Source organism: Amblyomma mixtum, chromosome 10, assembly GCF_055824585.1.
Source record: "Amblyomma mixtum isolate Tamu chromosome 10, ASM5582458v1, whole genome shotgun sequence".
Taxonomy (NCBI): Eukaryota; Metazoa; Arthropoda; class Arachnida; order Ixodida; family Ixodidae; genus Amblyomma; species Amblyomma mixtum.
In genome coordinates, this window is record NC_143021.1 from 29316443 (window position 1) to 29342468 (window position 26026).

The window sequence follows — 26026 nt, forward strand, 5'->3', positions numbered from 1 at the left end:
TCCAAGTTCAGATTTGTTTCCTTTATTAATGGTTGAGACAACACATGCGTAATTATTTCCCCATAAGAATAATTCTCATGTGCTTCTGCATTAACTCATGAACACAGGCTCTGGTAACCAAGCTTCAATAAATCCAGTTCAATGTGTCAACATTCATGGCTTTTAAAATGACTGCTGCTAAAAAACAAGACATTGAAGAAAGTGTAGTGCAATATGTTTGCAATGAGCTACTTGTAAGCAACGTATATCAGACATGTTTAGTTTTACGTCAGAACTAATTTTTTACTTTTAAGTCCCCTAATCTCAGCTGGAACACTCACTTGCCATAAAGGAAACCCATTTAACTACAAACCAAATGAAAGCCTTGTAGCGAGATTACTTGGTACAGAGGCTGCTGCTTTGCCAGGATGAGGCGGGTGGAATGATACTCGGAGGTTACCTGTTCTAAGCCAGAGGTTTGGGTGAGTGGGTCATATGTAAGGATGAAATGCAGCACAAAGCAAAGGAAGGACAAGAAAGAACTTGACGAAGCATACTGCTGACTGTTAAGCTCGTCTTTTACACCTGTGACAAAATATAGTTTGAGAAGGGGAACACTACTAGAGAATAATTTGTTTACACAGAGCTCACATACCTTACTAATATCCCACAAAACTTTCTTTCGAAAGCATGAAAACCTATCATTTGTACAGTTAGGCTCACGTTAAGCTGTAAAAAGCTGCGGTTTGTACCAACCACTAGCCCTTCTTGCGACAAACAGTCCTTCACCTACACACTACTTTCGCTGACAAACCTGTTAAATCATGCAGATCTCAATCCTTCCAGTAAATAAACAATTTGCTGGTACACAATAATGAAAAGCTGGTTTACGCTCCCATTTTTATAGCTTAAGTTTTTATTGTTATATTTTTATAATGAAAAGCTGGTTTACGCTCCCATTTTTATAGCTTAAGTTTTTATAGTTATATTTTTATAATTAAGTTTCACATTTTATGGTATTCATTGTTGTTGAGTATTGCTATTTTTTTGCTGATTCACTGTCATTGTGCTATTTCATTTTGTAATTTTGTAGCATGATCTGTGCGTTGTCTGTTGCTCTCTATTGCTTGCTGTGTATTTCTTCGCAATATTTGTGTATTACTGGCCTATATGCTCCTGTTTTACCAGTTCAAAAAGCTTTTAGTCTCGCACTCACAGTTTTTGAAAATGCAGTGTGATAGATACTATTGCATTTTCTGTTGTTTTTTTAGCAAAAGTAAACTTTCTCTGTGCATTTTCATGTCAGTACTATTTTTCTATCATTAATATTCCCCAGAGTCTCCCCGCACGCTATCACTTACCCTAAAGAAAGCCCATTTGGTTGGAAGAAAGATGAACGCCCCTTGCAAATGATGATCAGTGGATAGGCAACAGCAGGAAGTTCATTGTGGAAAGGTATGTGGAGCGATACCCTAGGAGCAACAGCAGTATTTCTTGCCACAACCTTATTCGTTCATTGCACCCACACCTATGTTCTTCTGTAGTGTACACACACCCATTGTCAATACGTATACTTCACACTGCTGTGGTAGTCAACCCCCACAGTAATTTGCTGCTTAAACCACAGTATAAAATTCCAGACGTAAAAGAGCTTTGTTCATATCATCACATGCTGCTAAATACCTTTGCATCGGTCTGCATTGTCGAAACGACTCCTCTTTGGAGTATCAGAAACTGATTCCATTGCCTCTTAAGCCGTGCTAGGGTGAGGTGCACGTGACAGTCCAGTGAAAAATATGGCAGCACCCAGGAAGCCCTCAAATGAATACATCACAAACTGCAAACCGACAAGCACTTGTGATCACTCTTTATGTTGTGACTGACTGCTTCCTCTCTCAAGGAATCTTTCTAGAAGCCTGACCATGCTTGCGTTAATGTCGTTCGCTTCTCCTTGAAGGCGGACCATTTTTTTGCGCATTTTATGGGCTTTTCGTTCAGCCCGTACTGTTTCCTCTGCTTCTGTTTTGTGGAGGGCAATCAGCTGCTGCACAGTGGTTGCCGGTCTTTTGTGGCGACTCTTTTGAGTTTTGGGTCTGCTACATTTGTCCCAGCAGTATCCGCACTGCTTCCTCCACCGCCATTGCTGCCACTTGCAATTGCCAGTGCATGTACCACAGGAGTGGTGCTGCTGCTGGCGGAACTGGCAGCATTTTGCAGGTGGTCCTCTCTGCTTGCTTCTCGAAGCCCGTCCTCCCACGACATCACCACTTCTGCACCGTCAGGTGCCTCATTGACGACTGGCAGCTGCACATGACACAACACAGAAAACAGCATACTTTTAAGATTTGAAAGGAGAGGTTAAAGGCATCCTAAAGAAATGCACTCACCAGCTGCCACAGTATATTGAGAAAAACAGAAGCTATTGACGGCCACGGTGAGGTGGGCAATTCAGCATGGCACTGAGGTTGAAGGGGTCTTTTTTTGGTCTATGAAGAAAGGAAATGGCGCAGTAAATGTCGCACATATTGGTTTACACCTTAACTGAAAGGAGGGAGTGAAAGAAAAAAGGAGGAAAGAGGTGCCATAGTGGAGAGCTCAAATAATTTCGACCACCTGGGTATCTTTAACGTGCACTGACGTCGCACAGCACACGAGGGCCTTTTGCGTTTTGCCTCCATCGAAACGCGGCCGTGTCTGTACATGGTTTCAAGAGGCAAGTGCCATTTTTGCTCTGCTTTGCCGATGCTCATGGTTGTGGGAGTGGTTTACTCTGCACAACTCCCAAATGTGCTCTTTACTGTCTGCCACTGGCCAGCCTGTCGTAAATCGAAGTACACAGTGCACTGAGAAATGGGTAGTGATGGAATTGTGCAGTGATTTCATGAACTGATAGGCAATGTTACAAATAGCAAGTCACCTCCATATTTTCCTCAACTCGCCCATCATCGTTGATGGGCAGACACCCAAGAAAACTGTAGAGCTGCCAGTAGAACAACCATGGCACACCGGGTGGGCCTGTAGCAGTGCCCGTCCGTCTCAGCTGCCTGAAAAAATGGAAATCATTTGTATAAATAATTGTACTGCTTAAATAAAAGACATTGAAGATTGCAATCCAAGCAGTTCGCAGTCTCAGCAGTTATCTTCAGTGCATTAAAGGCCACTGTGCATTCAGCACTGCGAGACTAATATTTCACAATTATGTGCCTAACCAGCAGGCACATGTGCTGGTGAAATTAGTGCAGTTTAAATTTACGATGTTGCTTTAATCCTACCGGTTGCAGTTTTGAAAGTGAAGCCGCAACTGTCGTATTATGGTTCTGCTAATGGCATTCAAGTATTTGTGAGGCAGTGCAGAGTGGAACGCGGAAAAGTTATATGAAAGAAATAAATAAATCTGCTCAGTTACTGCCATAGCAGGAGGCCTGAAACGCTGACGCGTGCGTGCAATGTCAACGCGTACCGAAGATGAAATAACGACGCTGATGGCGATGCAGATAGTAGATAATAACACAAACGGAGGATGAAGTTGTCATGCAGTTCGATGCACGCGTGCACGAGCGAAGTCAAATTAGAACGACTATACGCCGAATGACGTGTTTGCTGCCTCTGTCATGTGTCCTTACTCTCGAAAACTTTACGACCTTTATAACATATCTGCAAGATCGTATCGGACACCAGTAATCGCTAGCGACATGTGCTATTGCCGCACATGGGGGGCTATAGCTCAGTTGCACCAGAGTTCTTCAATAGCTTGTTGCACTGAGTAAACAACACCAAGAAAGCGATATTACACGAGTATTATTCGTTTAAGATCGCACTTACCGGTATTTCTTGTTGAGGTTGTCCACCTTCTGCTTGACTTGCTTGGCAGTGTATGGGCCTTCGCCCGGCGCAAGCCCGGCGTTCAGCGCGTCCGCGATCGCTGCGTATATTCGCGCGTTGCGCGTGTAGCCTCGCAGCGCAGGGAGATGGTCCTCCCAGATGCGTATCAAGGCCGTTGTTGTTGCATCAGGACAGTTGACACGCCTCTGGGAGGACGACTCGCTTGACATCGGCGTTTCTGCTGCCGCGGGCGCCGCCATCTTGTCGCAAACAGTAGTTAGCCGCGAACAGTAGTTAGCCAGCTCGGCTACGTTAACTGCAGTTAGTGGCGTAACTACGGTTTGGCTTGTCGTGTGAGCACGGCTAACAATAGTTACGGAGAACCGTAGTTACCTTAACTGTAGTTAAGGGCGCCCGTGTAAATACAGTATTGGGAGTGTGTGTGGTGTGGTGGACTTGCCGTGGTCGATGATGAATGTGCCGCCTTTTCTCATCCATGTAAATAAATGGTGGTTGTGTGTTGTAGAAAAAGAATGTGTGTGGTGGCGAGTGATTAAAACGCCGAACGGATCACTCCGTTGCTACAGAGACTACATAGCTGAAAATTAGGCCCACGGAAATAAAAATACGCATGGACTCTTTGATTTCGCCGATAGCTATATTGTATACGCATCACTCCGCCGGTGGAAGAGCGGCAAGCGGCCACGGGTCTGTTTGAAAAGTTGCTCGACTCCCCCCCCCCCCCCCCCTCCTTCCACCGTGTGCGGGGAATTAAAAAGAAAGCAGGCGGGAGCCGGCACGTTGAATCGGATTTAAATTCCGGAAATCGGCCGTGCAGAGCAACAATTCTCATTTTCTAAGAGCACTCGGGACATGTAGATCGAGTTCCAGCGGCAAAAATACCAGTTCAGATTCCTCTTCAGTGCACCTTTAAGCATCGTCTCAAGTTCCCTTTCTGATATCTTCTCTGGATGGATAAATGGCTTGCCCGTGACACCGTCGGTTCCATGCTGGTACTGCAGGGATAGATCTTATTCCACAGAGTAGGGGAAGAAGGCGCTGAACGAATTAAGAAATCTCTTAGCTTGCCCCATGTTTAGGATTATGATGCCAACATGTTTTCTAGGCAGCGTTACACTCCAACTAGGCCGTTGTGGGACACGCCTGTTTGAGTAATCAGATGAATGCAGGACATCATGGCAATTGCGGACGCGTTACTGTAAAACATGCATGCTGCATGATTTATTTGAAGATGCTGTACAGGGAGAGAGAAAGGAATTATAATGAGGGAAAGGTGGAGAGGTCGGCCGGTGGTAACATGGCCCTGGCCTGCTACTCCACACTGGGGAAAGCGAAGAGGAGGAAAGGGAAAGTGCGAATGAAGGTTGATGATGGCATTAAACAATGGGTTTCATAGGTGCTGTCCACACACACGCACACTAGTTGGCACGCGCATCGCGGTGACTTGACGAGCGTGAAATTCATGTCTTGAACACACACACCGACGAATGTCATTAACACATACTGCAGTAGGGGCTCCATGAAAACACAAATGTGTACTCTCACGCATGTGAAACCAATAAACAGACTAAACCGTGTGGGTAGTGCACAGACGGGTATCCAGGTCTGTTTCTCATAAAAACTTGAGCACGGCCTTTGTCACAACCCACGACTCAGTACGTTTCGCCCTGGCGCTGTACATTCCATATGTCACCAGCCTGAGCGAGATCAGTAGTAAACGTGTTTAGTGATTTGAGCTGCGCCAACTGCCTTATGTTCATCCTGCGACGCTTTTTGTGCAGGTCAGTTCCATCCCGACGGGGCTGCCACCATGCCCAAGCGGAAGCAGCAAGATGAAAGCGCTGCCGTCAAAACTGACAAAGCGGAGGTTTTGGCGCCCAAGAAGGTTTCGGACTCCGAAGAGGTTCACGTTCCCGTGGAGGGGAAAGTTCCCGAGGCGGCTGATGTGCCCAAACACAAAGAAGTACCCGAAGATGAGCAGGTGCCCGCCAACGGCGAGGCGCCTGCCGAAGTCGAGGCATCCCCAGGCGTCGAGGAGCCCGCAGGCGTAGAGGAGCGTGAAAACGATGAAGCGCCCGAAAGCTTTGAGGTACCCGAACAGGTTCACGTGACAAAGGCCCCGTCACTGCCATTGGAACAGATGGACGGAGTCTGCAGCCGGTACGCCGGTCTAAGAGTCGACCATCGTCGACCATGCACGAGCCGGGAAGGCCATCTGTGCCACATCGTAACCAACATGAAAGCTTGGAACAGCTTCTTCTGGGCCGTGGGGCTGGAACTACAAGAGGACGCGGAATCTAAGCTCATCCTCGTTAAGTCGAGTGACGGCGCATGCACGAGAAGCCTCAATATAATGAAAGAAAGGCGCCAAGCCGCGACACTTCTGTACCACCTGCTGACTAAGCACCGGTGCGTTGTGGAATTCACAATCAACGACTATATCCTTAAATGCCATGAAAAAATTTTCTGTTCCGCAGTTCGCGACGCGCTGGGGCTGAAGAGGCTTTCGTTGGCCTTGTGGTCGCCAGGACGCATTGTCTCCGGAGCCCTTGCAGCGACTATAATTTGCTTGACACGGTTGAAATCGCTCGACCTGTCCGTGAACTTTCACGGGCACTTGATTGCCGATCTTGCGGCTTTTCTCGCGGAAACAGCTTCCTTGGAGACGCTTATAGCTTTGGAGGTGGGTGTGTGCCCTGAGGACGCAAGCACCTTCCTAGCAGGGCTGTTCCGAAACAAGAGCATCCGAGATCTGTCACTCTCGTCAAGGATTCTCAACAGTGGCAGTCCACCCTACGGCATAGGCAACCCGCATGCCACTCTTGGAACGTACCTGAGGCTGAATACGTCCCTGAGATCGCTGTTTATTAAATACCCTAAATATGGTCCAGAAATGGATGTCTTGACTATCTGCGATGCCCTGGCTACTCACAAGGTGCTGGTTAGGCTCAAGCTAGAGGTGAGCACGCTCAAGTTGCAGTACGCCACAGCAATAAAGGAGCTTCTGCGCACGAACAAGACACTAAGGCACTTCAGCTTCACGTGCAGCTACAACCATGATGACGAAGTAGTTGAAGGATTCCATTGGCATGAATGCCGATGGTGCCACTTTCGGCACAACGATGACTTTGTAAAGCCCTGGATCTCCGCTCTGCTAGAGAATGACACCTCCATCACGGAACTGACATTCTCAATGTGCGGCTTTAGCCTCTTAAGGCCGTTGTACGATCGCTTTTAAGCGGATCCGCCAGGCAGGCGGACTGGCGGACCGAACGACCAGACAATAGGCATTCGCCCCGTTCGGCAGGCGGAAGGAAAGTTGGTGAACTTCAACTTTGGGGCGGACGAGCGAACCGCCCGGCGACCGAATTGCAGCGATTGGCTGCTTTTTACGTGACGTAGGCATCCGCTCCTGCCGGGCAAGATGGCCGTCCGTCGACTGAACTGGGGAGCGAGGCATAGGTCGTGGCTGTAGTGGTGGCACCTATGCCGCGAGGCATACTATATTGGCCACATGTTGATATTACGAGTGTTCAGAGCGACTGCGAACTTCTCCGCGTGCAGCAGCGGCGAGCAGCGACAGTTTCCCGAGTTGAAATCGACGCTGATGTAGTTGACAGAGCGCCTCTTCAAACCGACGCAAGACCTACGCGTTGGCTGTGTCACGAAGTGTTTATATGGAGCTGTTTGTGGTTGCTGCAAGGGTTCCTAATTCCTGCGAGGATCATCACGCACAGCGGCGAACAACAGCTGCTCACGGTGAACTTTTGTGCGTGCATGAGCTGCGTAGCACAGTGACTAGTGTCCGCGTAGTGAAAGTGATTGCGATCGAAGCGAGTGCTTTTACGTCAAGGCAGTGAAATGTGCGCCTTCGAGAGCTTACTACGCACGCCGTGCTTTCCGAATTCTGAAATGAGCGTGGCGTTGTGCAGCTAGTCGCATTCGTTGCGATGGTTGCAGTGATCGCGACCGAAGCGTGCACATGACGTTGTTGCTGGCTACGCATTCGTTACCATTTTGTTGGCGATTCGTGTTGGCACTGTGCTTGAGAATTGCCGTGTGTGCGACGTGACGCGACGCGAGCTTGGCTGCACGGCCGTAGGACTGTTTTGCGGCGACAACAGCGATGTCGCCATCCTCTGCGCTTTGGTGCTCCATTCAGTACGTTTTGTGATGATGGGTGCTCGGGTTACGACTCGCCGCAGAAACTGTGTAACCTGTGTTAAAACATCGGTGCAGTGCAAATGTATCTTCGGGAGCGTCATTTCTTTTTATTTCCTGCCGGCTGTGCGCACATTTGCCTGCAATAAACATATCGGCGTGATGAATGGGTGACTGAACACTTCCGCTAGCCATTTCGGTTTAGGTTGTAACAACATGAAAACAAGAATCATTGCCGCTTTTGAATCACGACTGATTGACAGTGTAGAAATCTCTAATATGTGCCAACTCATAAGTCTGTTTTTCATGAGCATTTCAATTGATGTAGCGCAGAAAAAAAAAAAGTGTGGCAGCAGCTTATGCAATCAAAACTGACCACAGAGCAAGTTGAGCATAACGAGTCTTGATGAAAAAGAAAAAATATTGAGAAAACCTTTGCCATTGCTTTTTTTCTCTTTTTGCATAGCAGTGTTAAGTCAATATTGACAAATGCTTGGCAGTATTCAGTTCAAGTGGGATGTTGGTTTCCACTGCAATCAGAAAAATACAGTGGTCTTGAAGCACCTCATAGGCAATGACAGTGTCTGTTGTTGATTTTGCTCATGGTCCTTTTCGATCCGGGGATCAGTGGTACGAAACTGGATGTGTTCGCAATGCTATTGTTGCAGAGCTGCTTGCGAAATCGGCCTTATTGGTGTTAAGTGGTTGTTCAGCGGTGCTTCCTGGGTCAGCCGCAGCACTTTGTTTAACAAGCCATTCTCAAAGCTTTGAGAAGATCTCGTCGATGCACTTGCATATGTCTGTCTGCTACCACCTTCATTTGCCTGTGACTGCTTGCTACAGACATGACTACTTGCAGACTGCAAAATAAGCCCTGTGGAGCTGGTAAAGCTACGCTAGGAACAAAGACGATGGTAACAACATCACTTCACAGGGTAGCAATTCTTGCTCTGTCGTCGTCCCTTAGCACAGTTTCGACATGCCAACTTGCCACCGGTGCACCCCACAGTACGCTATGATCAAGTTCTGTGAAATTTACAGAAAGCAACAACGGGAGAGGAAGTAGGTTGTATAGGCATATCTAGTGCATGCTGTACAGATAGCTTCCTGCCTTATTATAGCCTGGCCCCTCTGTTTATAATCCTTCATCACCCAGCACCTATGGCCCTATTTGTGTTATTGGCATGTGCTGCAAATCACCAAACACATTTGATACTCTTGACCCTGCTAGATTGTTTTGGCCCATTAAGTTGTTTGATTCAAATCGGCAAGCTTTTAGAAGACATTTCTGCAATAGCCAACTTTTTCTTGTTCTTCACGACATGCACCGTGACTGCAACATCCCCCTATGATGCTTTTGTTCTTTGCTTTGAAAAAGCATGCATTTCCCCTATTTATGTGAGGCTGGTTTTCTCGTGCTTTAACTTGCATCCAATAGCTCTAAACTGGATCCAAGCTTAAACAGCCAGCCTTCGGCAAATTTCCCTTGCCAATTCTTATGTATCTTGCCTTTTCCTGCAATCTCGGACGTCCGCCAAGGCACTCCTTTGGGCCTCAGCTTTTCATTACTTGCATTATTACCGTCCCTTCAGTGTTTTGTCATATGCCTTCACTGACAGCCATATGGTGTGTGCCATATTGCAATCAATACCAGCATTTCAGTTGTTCAAAACAACAATTAGCATGCCCTGGATTGTCCTGTTTGCTAATGTTACTAAGAATGCAGTAATATTGTTTTTTATTGTCAGCATTACATTTTGCCAACTTATAAGGCCTTCCGATAAAGGTATATTCACTGTATACTGGTTCAAATACCTAATAATCCTCATACACCCACCCACAACCTAGGATATTTACACCATGACGTGTTGTTAGTATCACCGTCTTCCAAGTTACTTGTATTCAATTCCCCTGTGTGTCATCAACTTGGGTATTCTAATGGCACATGGCACAAATCTAACTTAACTAGAATCCTTGAATTAGTTCAGTCCTGAGCCGCTTGTTTTATTTTCTCAGGCCATTTTTGAAGGTCCAGTGTGACAGCACCAAAAGTGCATATTTGAATGTCTTCATCTTATGCAGGTTTTTTTTGCTCCTTACCAACACGTCCTCAACTAATCAGTCCCAACTTGTAGTCTCTCGTGCACTAGGTGCACTAACACTCTTGTGCCTCGTTTAGCTCATATGCCACTGAATTTCAAGATTCGTTTTTGTTCGTGCCACAGAAGGCTGTAACGGTCTTGCATCCCACAAGGCTGTGTATCTTACTGTCCTGCGAAGTGGTTACTACAGAAATCATGCTATAAATTACGAACTCACTGAGCTCCTACCTGGCACACCATTTTAAAGCTCGCTACTAAAGTAACGTCATTTAGGACCATTGAGGTGTGATAAATATGAAAACAAATAGATCTGATATAGTGCTCAGTCACTTGGTCACCTCGGCAAACCAGTACAATGCTCTCTTATGCATAACGTGTTCATTGAGAACTATCGGGGCAGATTTACACAATAGTAGCATTTGGGCTAACTTTGCGCAAGCTAGCTCTAGCTACCTACATTCGCTCACTGCAAAGCTAAACATGCATTAGTGCACCCACCTGTTGTTGACCGGGCTTCTCTTTGTGCTTGTCTGTTCTGCTCAGCTGAGCAACACACTGACTTCATGATGTGGCTCAGTGAGAATTCTACATCTGTATGCTTATGCATGTAACTTGTATATAGTCACATGTACTAAGGATAGTATTAACTGGGCAATTGGTTCAGCTTAAAAGCTCTCATCATCAGATTGCAGCAAAGAGATAGCAATAAAAGACAAAAGTCATCACTGCCTTTCTGTTTTTCTTCGTCATCCTTCGGCCTGACTTCAACTTGGTTTTTTTCCAACTTCCTTATGACTACTGATGGCTCAGTTAATTCGTTTCCTTGCAACCCAGACTGGCAGTGGAATAAGGATATTTTGCTAAGGAATTGGTAATTAGTAACTAGTACGACATCATTCTATATATAACAAGTTGTGCGGATATCGATTAACAAATACAGATTCTCTCTTTTGCTTGCTGCTTTGGGAATCAGAGTTGCCCTTAAAATTTCTCATATTATTTTTTACTGATCAGAAAGGACGTACCTTCAAGATTGCTGTAGAGCTTTACTGGAGAACTTAAGCATCTATGGCCCACACATACTTCAATGGCTTATTTTTCAATTCATTCTGTCCTGAGACATCATAGCTCTTATTTCTGAAAATTAACTTTTTCGCATTCTGCTTGATATGATTGTGTTTGTTTGAGGTAACTGCAAAATATGAAGCAGTTCCCGTTCCCTTGACTATACAACGCATTCTATCCTAGTCTCCGCCAATATTTGCTATGTAAACTTTCCAAATCGGTTCTTGCATTTCCTTAACCTCTAGGCCAGTGTACTTACTCCCTTATCTAATTATGTATGGATTAATGAGGATGGCACATGTATACTTTTCTGAAATATGAAGCAACCACTTTGTTTTAAATTCATGGGACAGTTATGAATGCTTTGTGGTTGTACGCACAATACGCCACCTTGTTTCTGTGCATGTCAACATTGATTGGCTCTCAACAGAACTTTCCACACTTGTTTACTATGCTGCATACTGGTTTGCACAATGTTCACTGCAATGTCACCTCAGGAAGCACTGGTAAAAGGAAGCGGCCTGCCCACTGTCACTGCAGAACAAAAGCGTGCACTTTAGTACAGTGATGCGCACCATATCCGCTTTGAAGCCACTGAGCGGTATTTCTATTTCGATTTTCGTAATGGTGTGAAAAACATGACGAAAAAAAATCAGAAAAGAAATCAGTATTATTGCGTCGTCATTTTTCTGTGATATTGTAAACACCTGCAGTTAACACTGATCTTCCATATTAGTAAAGGTTGGGAACATTGTAATTTCCTCATGTATAGATGCATTCATATCTGATGGTAACATGCTAAAATATGCTGATTTTTTCATGCATGCATAATACACACATACACATACACCTTTTCTTTAATGAGAGACAGTGGCGTGTTTGATGTCATTTGACCACACATACTATGATGTGGATAGAGTTGAAGTGCGGCGGGAGTGAACAGGGACACAAGAAGAGTGATATACAGGTGATGCTGGATTTCCCACAGCTGAAGAACCAAGCTGGGCAGAAATGATCTGGTTTGGTTTGGTTTATGGGGTTTAACATCCCAAAGCGACTAAGGCTATGAGAGACGCCGTAGTGGAGGGCTCCGCAAATTTCGACCACCTGGGGTTCTTTAACGTGCTATGACAGAGCATTGTTAAAGGCTGTGAACAAGCAGTCCACATCAGCAGCAGCAGATGCCCTCTCTACAGATGCAACAACCAATCTTGTCAAGGTCACCTTGACGTCAGAAGCAGTAGCATGGACTAAGCCTCGGTACTATTCCCTTTTATCTAAGAGCACACAGAGGCATCTGCTCTACGTCACCTCTTGTGTAGGACAGTCCAGCATACACTGTTCGTGATATCGCTTTGGACAGTTGGCAGTATCAGTGAGGTGTTTGTTGCGGGTTGTCTCTTTTTGTTTCATGTTAACTATGCGTATCTATTCCTACAACAAATATTTTTGTTTGCATTGAATTGGCATCTAAGCTCAGTCAACAACCAATGTTCAGTTTTGGTTTTTGGCTGTCAGAACATGTTATCACCGAACACAATAGTCAGATTCAATTTAAGTCTGCAGCGAAGCTCTGCCATCTGGACCGCCGCACAGAATTCTTCTGTGCCAAAAAAAGTAGTCCGCTGTCAAAACTTTTATTGTATACTACCACAAGAAGCTTATTACAAGAAAAAATGATAACTTCTAGAATTCTGATACCTGGATAGATTAATAAAGTCAAGCATCGAACAACTAATTTTGTTTACTGTTATTGGTTAGTGGAGTAATACAGGATGCCTCGGGCCATGACCGAGTGCTAACAACTGCTGTTTCTTTTAAGTTTTATCCTACTATACATGAGGTGCGCGGTATGTGAACCAGAATCATAAAATTTCAGTCACAGCAATTTCATCTTGCTCAGATGTTTGATGTGTGTTCCACAAGGTCACCATCCTCAAATCCAGCAAACCATTGTCATGCAATGCACCATTATTTTTTTACTTGCAGTTATGTTGTAGGTAGGTAGCCAACGTCTGTGTTAAGGTACTCCACTCAGGATGTCGGTTTGCTTCTGCAAACAATGGAAACTCACTAAAAGCATGTGTTTGATTTCACAGACGGTTACCAGTTGAAAATAATAACAGTCATATTCACCCGACATCCCTGCTATCATTCAGCAGCACAGAGAACCCTATGCAACAATTTTGTGGCAACAAACGACAGAGTGCAGGAACCACTGTGTATACGCATGTATGGAGTGCATGCTGCACGTACTGTTTCTTACTTCAGAATGCTGGCCTTTGCCAGTTACCACCCAGCAGCTATTGCCCCATTTCCATCACTATGCAAGATCAATGCTCAAATGCATGTGCGGTAATTAGTATCCAACTGTACAGCACTGCATACAAGAATTTCCAGTAAGTGTCAGCAGTTCACCCATGATGGCTATCATTAATCCTGCTTTTCAATTATAACCTCAGGAATGTCTTCAGGTACTTTCCCTGGGCCTTTTCACACCTCTGTCCCATTATGGGGACAGTGCTTCTAATTAGCCCCCTCAGTTCATCCATCAATAACTGTTCCCTCTTGAGGCTGTTCACTGGTACATGTTCCTCCATAATGTCATTTTCCACCTGTCTTAGTTGTTTTTTGGGCTTCTCCCAATAAATGCAGACTTCATAATCTCTTTTGTCAGTTAAATTGTTATCCTTTGTCATTGTATGACCGTCGCAGCATTCCTTTCTGAAAATTTGACATCCTTCATTTTAAATACCCCTAGTATGCGGTCTTGACATTGCGCGCATCCATCCCGGCATCCGTGGGATTGGTACGCGTTACAGATTCCGCAAATATGTGCTTCCGAATTCGCTCACGCGGATATGTACAGGTCACAGCCTGCCTTAATTTCGAGTGCTACCATACTGTACATGCGCCCGTTTCTTCGCCCTCCATCACGTGCCCCAGTAGTACGGAAGCTCTTTCGCAGCGGCTCAATGCGCGGGCACAGCGGGGAATCAAGGCATCAACCCACGAGACGATTCACTTTGAAACCGGTTCGCATCTCCGTGGTTCGCCGCGTGGCGTCACCTTTGCGTGTGCAAAGTTCTTCGTCCTGTTGCCGGCTGAACTTCGGCACGCCGTGGCTATGCCGAAGTTCAGCCTAGGTGCCGGTCGCCGAGGAGCAAAAAAAGACCACGTTTTCGCGCCGTCTAAGTTGCCAACAGGAGCATGCTATTGGACAGACGGCAATCCCGGGCGCGCCAATTGGAACGCTTTAAACCATCCGCCTCGTCCGCCAGCTCCAAAATGATCGTACAACACCCATTCCGCCCCACGCCCGAGCGAAGGCCGAAAGCGAGCGGTTCGCTCGCTGGCGGATCCGCCCAAAAACGATCGTACAACGGCCTTTAGAGTGCCAGAAATTTTGTCGAGCGGTGACCACGAACAAGTCGCTGAAGAAGATCATCGTCGAAAACCTCGGTCGCCACAGATGGGAAATCTGCAAAACGCTCTCTCAATGTGGCCTGCAAGACACAGTCGTCGTCAAGGGCCCCTGCTTGGTGCACTACCCAGACAGTGGCTGCCCCTCGTTCGCCGTTCCCCTCGCCCGGCTCCAGACCGCTGTGGACAGAGCGACCGTGTCCAAAAACCTCACGCACATCACGCTACGAGTGTACTCGATTCTGGGCTTTAACGGTGCGACAGAGCCAGCCGCAACGCCCATCGTTGAGCTGATCCAGAGCACGACTAGCATCACACACCTGGCGCTGAGTCTGGAATTGCAGTGCTCTAAACAGTGCTGGAATGTGTGCGGACCCGCTATATGCGACGCCGTGTGCCGAAATACGAGCATCAGAAGCATTACCTTCATCTTCTCGAGGCAGAATTTCTGTGACATGGCACCGCTCGCCAGCCTCCTGCTCCGAAGTCGAGCCCTCCGTAGTTTCACATTACACGCTCCCAGTCTCAGAGCTTTCAACGCGTTCATCGCAGAGCTCTCAAAGCCGGAGCTTGCGCATAACTACGCTCTGCAGGACCTACGCTGCCTTTGTAGTGACCATGATGGGATTAGAGAGCGCCTGGCCATCCAGGACATCCTAAACAGGAACCGAGCCTTGGCAAAGCGCGCTGCTCGCTTCGTCGCCGGCACCCATGTAAAGTACACTGCGGAGGCCTTCGAGAGAGTCTGCGCCTCTCCGACTTTGGTAGACGAGCTTCAGGCGACGCCGTTTGTCGACGAAGCTCAAGCTAAGAAGCTGATTGCTCGGTGTGTGCTCGGACTGCAAGACTTCACAGAGTTCATGCGCCTCGCAGGCGTAGTGCGTGACGGCATAGAGTGCAGCGCCAGGGATGACGGGAAGACGCAACTGGGTGACCTGCCCGAACTTTGTCTTCGTCGCATAAGGCATTTCTTGCGCTTGAGCGACGTGCTTGTTTCCCCGGAGTGAACTATGCCGCACTGAATGTTGTTCACGCGTTCCTGTAAAAATGTGTCCTAAGCTGTTTCAGTTCGTTTAGCCATAAATGCATGCATTCTGCCTTGGTATCACAGCGTCAGCCGTAAGGCCTTAATTACTGGGCGAGTTGAGTTCGCGTAACTTAAGTGGTGTAATTTGTTTTCATAATTTAAATTCAATTCATTGTTCACCGCTTGCCCTGGTTGGTAGGTATACAAATGGAGAGTAGGAAATTTCCGTGTCCGTTTTACGGAAGATTTAAGGGCAGAAGGGAAGATTGAGACAGGGTAGAACCCGGCGGGGGGCCAGGTCAGATTTCCCTAATTCGTATTGGCACGCCGAGGCTTTCTCTTACGGCTCACGATATAGAATCAACGGCCAAATGCAGTAAGAAATGGCTGAATCAAAGCTGTAACAGCTTTCAATGATTACTGCGCTTTGCCATGAGGCTTAGCTGCACAAATTTTTGCTCTCTTTTTACGGGACCATATGCTAGAAAGGAACCGGCAACATGCCTGCTCTGATAATGATCATTTTGTGATGGCAATAAAGTGGTGCCTATATTTACCTCATGCACACTGTGTTCATTTCGCTAGTTGCTCTCTCATCACGCGCTTAACAGTAAGTGGCTTATGTAAGTAATGTTTCAACAGCAAGTAAGTAATGTTTCATCAACACTTAGAGCGCTGATCGGTTTTGACGTTTTCTAACCGTTGGCTTCTGGTTCGTCAAGAGAGGCCGCAAGACACGATTCATCCATCTTTCAAGCAGGCACTTTCGATCCCCAGGGCCGTCCAGCATGCCCGACAGCTACACGTTGAGGCATGCTTATCGCAAATGGCTGCAACAAATAAAAGAAAGAAAAAGAATGAAAGCATTTGTATTGAGTAAATAAGTGCTCATTGACTGGCCAGAAATTGCGTTTATAAATTAATCTAAAATAAATATCCGGCCTTGGAACTTTTTTCCAGTGGTCGCAACAGCGCAGTCAGGAGGTCCAGGGTCAAAAAGTGCTAGAGGACGCAAAAGCGAACGGTTAAGCCACGCGCTTATGTTTCAAAGGCAGTTCTTGTGAAGTCCCTAGTACTTCGTAGTTGCCGTTCCTACAAAAACAAATTAACCGACTTGATGGGAACCGAGAGGGACGCACGACAAGGTGTACGTAAGTCGCAGGTTGCGCAGAAAAGCCTTTGTTTTTCAAGGGGTGCGCAGCACACACAGCATTTAGTTCTTAGTTTCATTCTGCAGTTATGCACTAGGCCATCTTTATGTATTAGTGTGGTGACTAACACAAAAACCGCTGCTTGTGCAGAGGCATAGACAAAGAGGGAAGCTAACCGGAAGGGTGTTCCGGTTGGCTACCCTGTAACTCGGAAGAGGGATGAGGGGATTTTTAAAGGGAAAGATAGAAGGGGCAATGACTACATTATGTCCCTTAAGCCAGTCGCTGCAGTTAAGTGTAGCCAGTTAAGTGTAGCCGCAATAACTGGATGCAGCGCGTCCAGTACTTGCAGTGCGTTGTGTTCTCCTGGCGTGAGCAGGCTAGAGAGCAGAGCACGGAGGACATCCACAAAGGATGTGAGCATCGCAGTCACTCGAAGATCTTGGATATGGTCCGGATCGTGGCTGTTGTCGGGGTCAGCCGTAGGCGTTGCACATTGGGAGTGCGGCAACGTCCCCGACAGGTAGTGAGGACCAATTAGTGGAGTCAGTAGGTGACGCCGGGCTCCCTTGATTTAGCGCAGTTGTTGGAAAAGGCGGACAAACTGCGGTGGCGCTTGGGGCCTAGCGGACCATAGCACTAGCTGGTAATAATCTGACACGTCCGGAAAGGTTTTGGACACAATTCCTGCCACCCGCAAATATTTTCGGGGGCACTGTTTCGCAAGAAACCGCACGCTAAAAAAAAACAATCAAACCAATACGTATTACTATAAAGCGCTATTCTCCTGGGAATAAACGAGCCGTAATTAAAATGTAAAATGCTTCTATTTTGGATTGCATCTGATGTACTACGTGCTGTTTACGGAAAGCCATTTTGTATTTCGCTTCTTATCCATGTGATCAGGCGCAGATAAAGTGAGTTAACAATTGCCGTTAACCTAGTGATAAAATAATAATTTATAATTTTTCTAACGATTACAGCTAGTCTGCAGTTGTTTACTAGAAACTCTGAGGCGGTCGTTTTGTGGAAGCTGAGTCAGTTGTAGTCAAAATTTGAATTAATGCATCTCCGCGCCTTCCTCTGCCTCTTTTTTTTCTTTATTGCATTTTCACAACGGGTACAAAGAAGTAAAACTTGTCAGCAACACTTGCACTGACACGGCAGGTTCATTTATTTGTACGACAAATCGTGTCCCGCTTTATGTTTCTTCGCGACCAGAACGATATTTTTCTTCGCACAGTTATGCAAGTTCGTTTATGTCGATTGCTACCAGGAGTTGTAGTATGCTCTTTTGAAAACATGCGTGGTACAGTGAGAGGTTATCTGCGTGAAGTTGTGCTTGCGTACAGAATGTTACAAGTGCGATTTTCAATGCAGTACCTCTCCAATGTCACTAGAAAAAATCTGTATAAAGATTTAATTGAATCAATGCTCCCTGTACCCATTTACCGATTGTCAAACTGCGGAGGCTCAGGAGCAGATGTGCTCTAAAGGGTTAAAAGAATGCCAGTTTGCCCATCTTTCAAAACTTTCTTCTTCAAACTTCATACCGGAACTCTGTCGGTCAAAACATGGATGCATGATAAAGCACTCTTTGTCCCTTGGTCAACAGATTGTTTTCTATGTAAAAAACCTGAAACAATAGATCACGTGTTTTTAGATTGTTGGGATGCAGTTTTTTTTCTGGGATGTGCTTCAAAGAACCTTAAAGAAAGATTTACCGCTACACCCGCATGGCATCAGGTTCTTACCGGTAGGAAAACAGGACATCCCTTATGACACTATTATGCTCCTTGGCCTCCATAGTTTATGGAAAACAAGGACACAATTCAACAATGCAGAAGTAGTTGTGAGATCTCCACGCGAGCATTTAATTGAAGGCGTGATACGTCTGAGGGAAGTGTATCAGGCACTGCCTGATCAGCCAACTTGGTTAAATGTGTTGGATGACTTGGTTGAACTGAAAAAAAAAAGCCTTCCTCTCCCTCGTTACTTTTTGCGCGCTCAAATATCAGGACTACTGCGCTGGCTGCGAAGCGCGCGGGGGGAGGGGCAGAGCTTCCGGCCGCGCCCATGTGAGCTGCGTGACGTCAGAAAGAGACGCCACGGTGAACCAATCACAGCACTTCGCTGCGACGCAACGATCGTTGCGTGACGCACTGCGCACAGATTCGGGCGAAAGCTCTGCACCGCAGGTCGCTGCGAAGTGTGGAAGGGAGAGTTTTAAAATATGTACTGTAAATGATTGGCTCGTTTTTAAGAAGCTCTATGCGGCAGACCACTCGGTAGCCTGTACTCTACATAATGCAAGCGCATTATAGGCAACCTCGAGCGCCCTTTTATGAGACTCTTTAATCCGATTTGCCGCGCCTTCAAGGCAGTCAGAGTGGAATAGAAACTTTTATATTGCAGTGAAGCGGTTCCGTAAAACATTGCTTCCATTTCGTTTGCCGAAAGTGGATGGCAAACCGTTATCTACTTCACCTGTCGCTCTGCACCGTTTGGCGGAAGAAACGCCATATGGGCAACACAGCTTCAACCGCATCGTCGCCGCTTTGTATGTGTACGATCACGGGTATTGAACTGCAACTCGGGAACCATGAGTGTTAAAAAATTCCAACAAAGTTAAAGGTGCACTGAAGAGGAATCTGAACTTGTCTTTTTGCCGCGGGAACTCGATCTACACGTTCCGAGCATTCTCAGAAACTGCGACTTATTGCCCTCTGTGGCCGATTTCCCTAATTAAATCGAATTAACGCCCAGCTCCCGCCTTTTTTTTAAATTCTGCCTCGTACGGTGGGTGGAGTCGACCAACGTGGGGAGTGCCTTTCAGCTAGCTCCGTGGAGGCTTTGCTTTCGCTTCATTTTGTTTTTTAGGTTTCCGTGAATAAATAGTTCCATTTGCAGGTAATATAACCGCAAAATAAGCCCGCAGAAATAAAAATACGCGTGGACTATTTGCTTCTACGGACTACTACGTATTACTCCGCCGATGGCAGAGCGGCAAGCCGCCACGGGACTGGGTGAAAGGCACTCCCCGCGTTGGTCGACTCCGCCCACCGTACGAGGCAGAATTTAAAAAAAAAGGCGGGAGCCGGACGTTAATTCGATTTAATTAGGGAAATCGGCCACACAGGGCAGTATATCGAAGTTTCGAAGAATGCTCGGAACGTGTAGATTGAGTTCCAGCGGCAAAAAGACGAGTTCAGATTCCTCTTCAGTGCACCTTTAACAATCATGCGTGTTACCCACAGTGTCTTCAAAGTTTATTCATTTATTTTATTTAAAAAGACGGGATGCAACTATTCCCTCACTCCGTGTCTGCATATAATGGCATAGGCTCCGTGCGAGAACAGCGCTCACGTAGTCCCCATCATCTTTTTTCTTTTTATGTTGCAACTCGATTTTTGTGGACTCTGAACCCTAACGGGCAATTAGAAGTCTCTGAAAGGCACAGTTTGTACAAATAAATGTTGGCTTGTATTTAAAGGGTACGACGTTGTACGTTGCACGACGGGTACGATGATATTGGTGATGAAACTGTTTTCCCCGCTCTTATCAAGTTTTTCGCCGTGATAGAGCAACACGTGGAGGGGGAGTTGCGGTCCTGGTGAATCAAAACACAGAGGCATACACGTTGCAGCAAATAGCTAACCATGAAAGTGTGACTTTAAAACTGTCGTACGGGGGTAGATGGTTTGTGCTTTTTGCTGTATAGAGACCACCTGATTCACCACCTCAATATTTATGTGATCTGGCCGATCACATGTCTAAATTTCGCCGTGATAAAATACACCTTGTCGGTGATTTTAATCTCCCAAATATTGACTGGAATAGTCCCTTCCCTAGTACAAACAATGACATAAATGCTTCATACATGTGTGATATTATGCTGATTCATAATTTGCAACAGGGAGTTAAGCACCCAACGCGCATACACGGTGAAGCTGCATCTATTCTTGACCTCGTATTTCTCAGCCTAGAAACAGAACGTTTTACTGTTTCAGTTGAAACTGGGTTATCTGATCACTGCATGGTGGTTTTTACTTGTCCCATTCAACAAAATGGCGACAGTGAACCTGCAAAAATTATTTCCGTGAAAAACTTCTGCAGAGCTAATGATGAAAGTGTGTTAGACTACTTCAGCTTACACCTTGACATGTTTCGAGGAACTAATGTTGATGAACTCTGGAATAAATTTAAAGAAATCTGTACGTACTGCATTGATAACTACATTCCTAATAGAACAAAGAAAACGTGTAAAAGAACTCCTTGGATCACGGGAGAAATAATACATTTGAAAAGAAAAATTAAACGTCTGAAGCGTGGGGGTGCCTGTCGAAATATAGTTAAAATACATCAGGCTAACTTCACAAGCGCTTTGCGCCAGGCTAAACAAAATTACTTTCAGCATAGCCTGCCAAATTTTCTTCGTGACTCACCACATAAGTTCTGGAACTTTAATCGAAAAAGAAAAAAACAATTACGCGCATTTCATGTCAAGGTGTCCAGCTTGCTGATAAATCGCAAATCTCTGAGGCATTCAATAAGTGTTTTCCCATCATGGTTTATTTGTTCAACCCAGTACCATGTCTCCCAACTCGACCCCCGACGTTGTTTCTTCATCTGGCGTATTCTCCATGCTACTTAACCTCAAACCTAAAGCGTCCGCTGGACCTGACGGGATACCAAATATTTTTTTGCGCCGTTATGCAGAAGCCATCACAGAGTTCCTGGTTGTTATTTTCCGCAAATCATTTGAAACAGGAAACATTCCTTCCGACTGGAGGAAAGCGCGGATTGTGCCCGTGCTGAAAAAGGGTGATCCTGCCTTGATTGCTAATTATCGTCCCATATCAATAACTTCCACATGTTGCAAACTTGCTGAGCATATCATAGCTAACTACATAACTACATTTCTAAACGATAACAAGGTACTTACCCCCCATCAGCACGGATTTCGAAAAGGCTTTTCCACTGTCACTCAGCTAACTTCTCTGATTCATACTTTTGCAAGTGTACTAAATAGCTCTGGTCAAATGGATGTTATTTTTTTAGACTTCAGCAAAGCCTTTGATGTTATTTCTCATGCCAAACTAATTTACAAACTTGAACTTATTGGTCTTCCTAATTTCACAGTTCGTTGGATTTCCTCATACCTTTCTCACCGCACACAATTTGTTTGTATTGATGATTGCTATTCAGACCACCTGCCGGTCACTTCAGGCGCCCCACAAGGAAGCGTCCTCGGACCTCTCCTCTTTTTGATATATATCAATGACATTATTAACGTTATAACTGCCCCTGTTCAAATTAGATTATTTGCAGATGACTGCGTTTTATTTCACCAAATTACTTGCCAAGATGATCAAATTTTACTAAACTCCAATCTTCAGAACATACATACATGGTGTAATAAATGGGACATGAAGCTAAATTTAGAGAAAACAGTATACATGACGATAACTAACAAAAAGGCTTTCTTCTCATTTCCTTACAATATTTCATCTCACCTTCTGACCGAAGTCAGCGAGTACAAGTATCTAGAAGTTACAATAACGAAAAACCTTAGCTGGAATAGGCATGTATCAAACGTATGCTCCTCATCCTTTCGTAAACTCTGCTTTCTTAGACATAAACTAAAACTTGCCCCACCGGAACTTAAAAAATTAACCTACTTTTCAATAATAAGACCATCACTAGAATATGCGTGCACCGTCTGAGATCCCTACACGAAACGTAACATCGAGGCCCTTGAAATGATTCAACGCAAAGCCGTCCGTTTTATTTTTTCAAAGTATCGTGAACTGACTCACCAACGACCCTCATGCGAACTCACGGTATTGAAACATTACAGCTGCGCCGGAAAATTCAAAGACTGAAACTACTTTTCTTACTAAAAAACCATAAACTGTCTACGAATGCAGACCCCTTCCTTAAAGGGACACTGAGGAGAGCTCTATTAATATTTTTTTTTATAGCAAAATCCGATAGTTCGGCATTTCATGGCTTTGTTGCCACTTGGCCGGCAGCGAAAGATGCATTTATTTCTAAGAAATATGGATTCGAAGTTGAAATAGTTTTTCCCGCCGCTCTGATTCAAACTTGGGATTCTGCTATGACGACACAGAACTAAGTGACGTGAAACATGATTTTCACATGACGTAACGCAGACTCCGTGATTTCTGCGGGCCAGCAGTGCGGCGCAGCAGCAGCCGAAAAGAAAGCTACCGCCGGCCGCACGTTGAAGGCATCTATCGGCTATTGCGGCCGTCGCTTCGTTTACATTTGCACCGGCGTTTTGCCAGCGTTACAATGGATCCCGTTCTCGAAGTCGTCAACGAAGTTCTCGCAAATAGACGCCTTTAGTATACCGTGTACCTTGTTACCGTTAGCGGAATACCGGGAGCCCCCATACCGCTGAGAGCAAGCGCTGATTGGTCCCGGCGCTGCAGGAGCGCGCGTAGCTATCGGGTACGTGGCGCCATCTGGCGACGTCAAAGAGATTTGCGCATGCATTTGCTGCGCCTCAGTGATTCGTAGCTTCTCGTGTCCTAGTGTTGCTAGAACATTGGTTCTATCAACACTGTTTTGTCCTATGACGCCATGAAGCTTGTACTTGCGAGTTTGGCCTGTGGCGGCGATACCTGTATTTTGGTTCTTGCTCTTTTCTATGTTACAGGAGCTTTGTTGTCAGTATGAATGGCGTTTTTGTAATCAGGAGCTGGTATTCTGTCGATGCAAGTCAACTTCAATTTCTCCTCAGTGTCCCTTTAAACCTAACACTACGCGCCAAACACGAAATCATCATACACAATCATTAACCCCTTACAGTGCTAGGATTAACGCCTTTAAATACTCATTTTTTCCACGCACCATTGAGGAGTGGAACAGGTGTCCGCCAGATCTCTTAACCAGAGCTGATTCTTTTGACTCAATGTTTTCTTCACAGCATTTAAGGCGGCGGTACCACGCTAGCGGCGGTCAGCAGCCGTTTTTCGTCATGTTTGTGTGAGCGGTGTGGCTCATCCGTTTGCGCTAGAAAAATGATATTGAGCGCATTGTAAAGATAATTGTATCTTCTTTGCGATGGTATGTGTCGCTAAAAGCTATTCACGTTAGTATAATAGCAGTGAGCAACAGAGCGAGGGGCATAAAACGATATTTTTGCTCGACTTGCCTGCGTTTGCCTTGCTGTTTACGAAAACTGCTGCTCCGAAAAGAAAACTACTTCTGCAGCTTTTAGATGAAGTGTGACTCGAGGACCTTACAGGCAAGTTATTGAGTTATATTGGGTAGTTATTTAAAACTGGTGCCATAAAAAAGAGAGAAATTTAAAAGAATGACGGATTAATAACTCCTAGTCCAATTCATAAATCACAAACATATTTAGCAGGATTGTAGATAGTACCCATGTTGTTAATTCTTTAAAATTTCATTGAGCTACATGTCATAATTTTTTAGTTTTCATTGTTCAAAGTTGGTCGTAACCTAGAAACTGCGCTTTTTTTAACCGAACGTTAGAAGCAAGTAAACGTCGTATAGAGAACAAATTTGGCACGCGAAATATTTAGGAAATATTCAAGGACCTGCTCAAGGCGGAATTTCGCTATGACAAACAGAACGGTGTTACTGCGCCATTCAATTGCGCCATTTTTTGGTGCGCCGTAACCTCCGCAAAATACATCCAGCGCGAAAGATCACTGTTATATTCCAGGCTTCTTTGACATGAACTGAAGTCGCTGGTCTTAATACTACCAGTGATGGAAATTTGGGTATGATAAACGACTCATGTTAGCTCGCACTCGCCCCTTTGTTGGTCGACGGGGCTGCTGCATTTGAATCTCGCGGGCGTTTTGACTCAACAATGGAGTTCCGCCGGTCAACGACAGTGGCGCTGTCAAACATTTTGAAGCAAGACTTATGAGACAGACGACTGACTTCGCTGAAACCTGTCCTGCCTTTCGGTCGTTTCTTCGGCTGCTCAGCAGGCTGTCATCGGCGTATCGTGCTGTTTTGCTTGTTGGTGTTTTTTTACTGTGCTTTTGTATTTGTGTGCAGCGCCGTTTTTTATCACTTTCTCCTGCCAGTTTTTTTGTGTGTAAAAGTGTCAAATGGGGAATCGGCGGAAACACCTTCAGCGCAAAAGGTCGGCGATGACAAAGCTTTGTACGCGCATGGCTGATGACAGGGCCAAACGCAGGTGAGCCATTCGGACCGCAATTTTGTTATTAGTATGTGCATTGAAGTACCAACTGTACCTGTGTCGCGTGCGTGAGCTACATCGTAGTGTGTGTTATCGAGTGCGGTTTTTAATGAACGCGTGTGCAAGATTAGCAGTGTCACGGCACTGTGATATTTCGTAAGGCGAGAGCAGAAATCTGCTGCATAATTATTTGCTCCTTAGCTGGGGGCCTGTAGAAGTGGCTCTAAATTGGAGAGTTGAGGGGCTTGTGTTTAGAAATAAGCGATGAGTTTTAAAAGACACAGAGGGCATTGAGAGATATTTTATGTATATGACGACTCTCGTCCTGAGCATGCGCACGTCGCGGGTTGGATCCAGATGTGGCAGATGGAATTTTTTTCTTCATTCCGCTCTGAAGTAAGTCTATAAACTGTTGGCATTTCTAAAAAATCTACTCCAGCTTATCTAGGGCGATAAAATCACCTGCTGATTCTGCATTGCGCAAAATATTTCGCGTTTGCGTTTTGCATTCCTCCTGAGCTCGTTAGGAGCTCGCAGTGCGTGGAAGCGGCAGTTTGCGTTGTGGCGGATGGACACCTTTCTATGCGAGTGGCATATGGCAGCTTATGTGTAGATTATGATGAGGGAGGGGCAAAGCATGATGAAAAATCGTACAAGCGCACTGCGAGCCGTAGCTACTGCAGATACCTTAGTACCGGTGAAAAACTGTAGTTCTTAGCACTTTAAATTTTTTCTGAGGACGTTCAATTTTCTTCATTCATGCACCTAGCACGCGCCTATGATGCTGATTATCTTCTAGTTTCGTGCTAGGAGGGCGGTGCTTTTAAAGAAATATAATTGTGCTCGTGAAATTCACTGCATAACTATGGCTAGAGAAATGCGCTAGTCAGTGCATGCTTCTGTTTCGTATTCACTGTAAGTAAATTTTTCTTCTCCTACTTCGCTGCAAGAATAAGTTGCTTGTGTGTATACCTCTTCAGTTAATCATCCCGGTTTATTGCGATCGTGAAGTACAATTTAGGGATGTCGAAGAAGCCCAACTTCTCATTTTTTTATTGTCTGTAGT

General features: G+C 45.5%; 1 pseudogene; it reads right to left on the reverse strand.

Annotated features, from left to right (window-relative positions):
- Positions 1-1729: 1729 nt before the first annotated feature.
- On the reverse strand, positions 1730-4061 carry LOC149325476 (uncharacterized; annotated as a pseudogene).
- Between the last annotated feature and the right edge of the window lie 21965 nt (positions 4062-26026).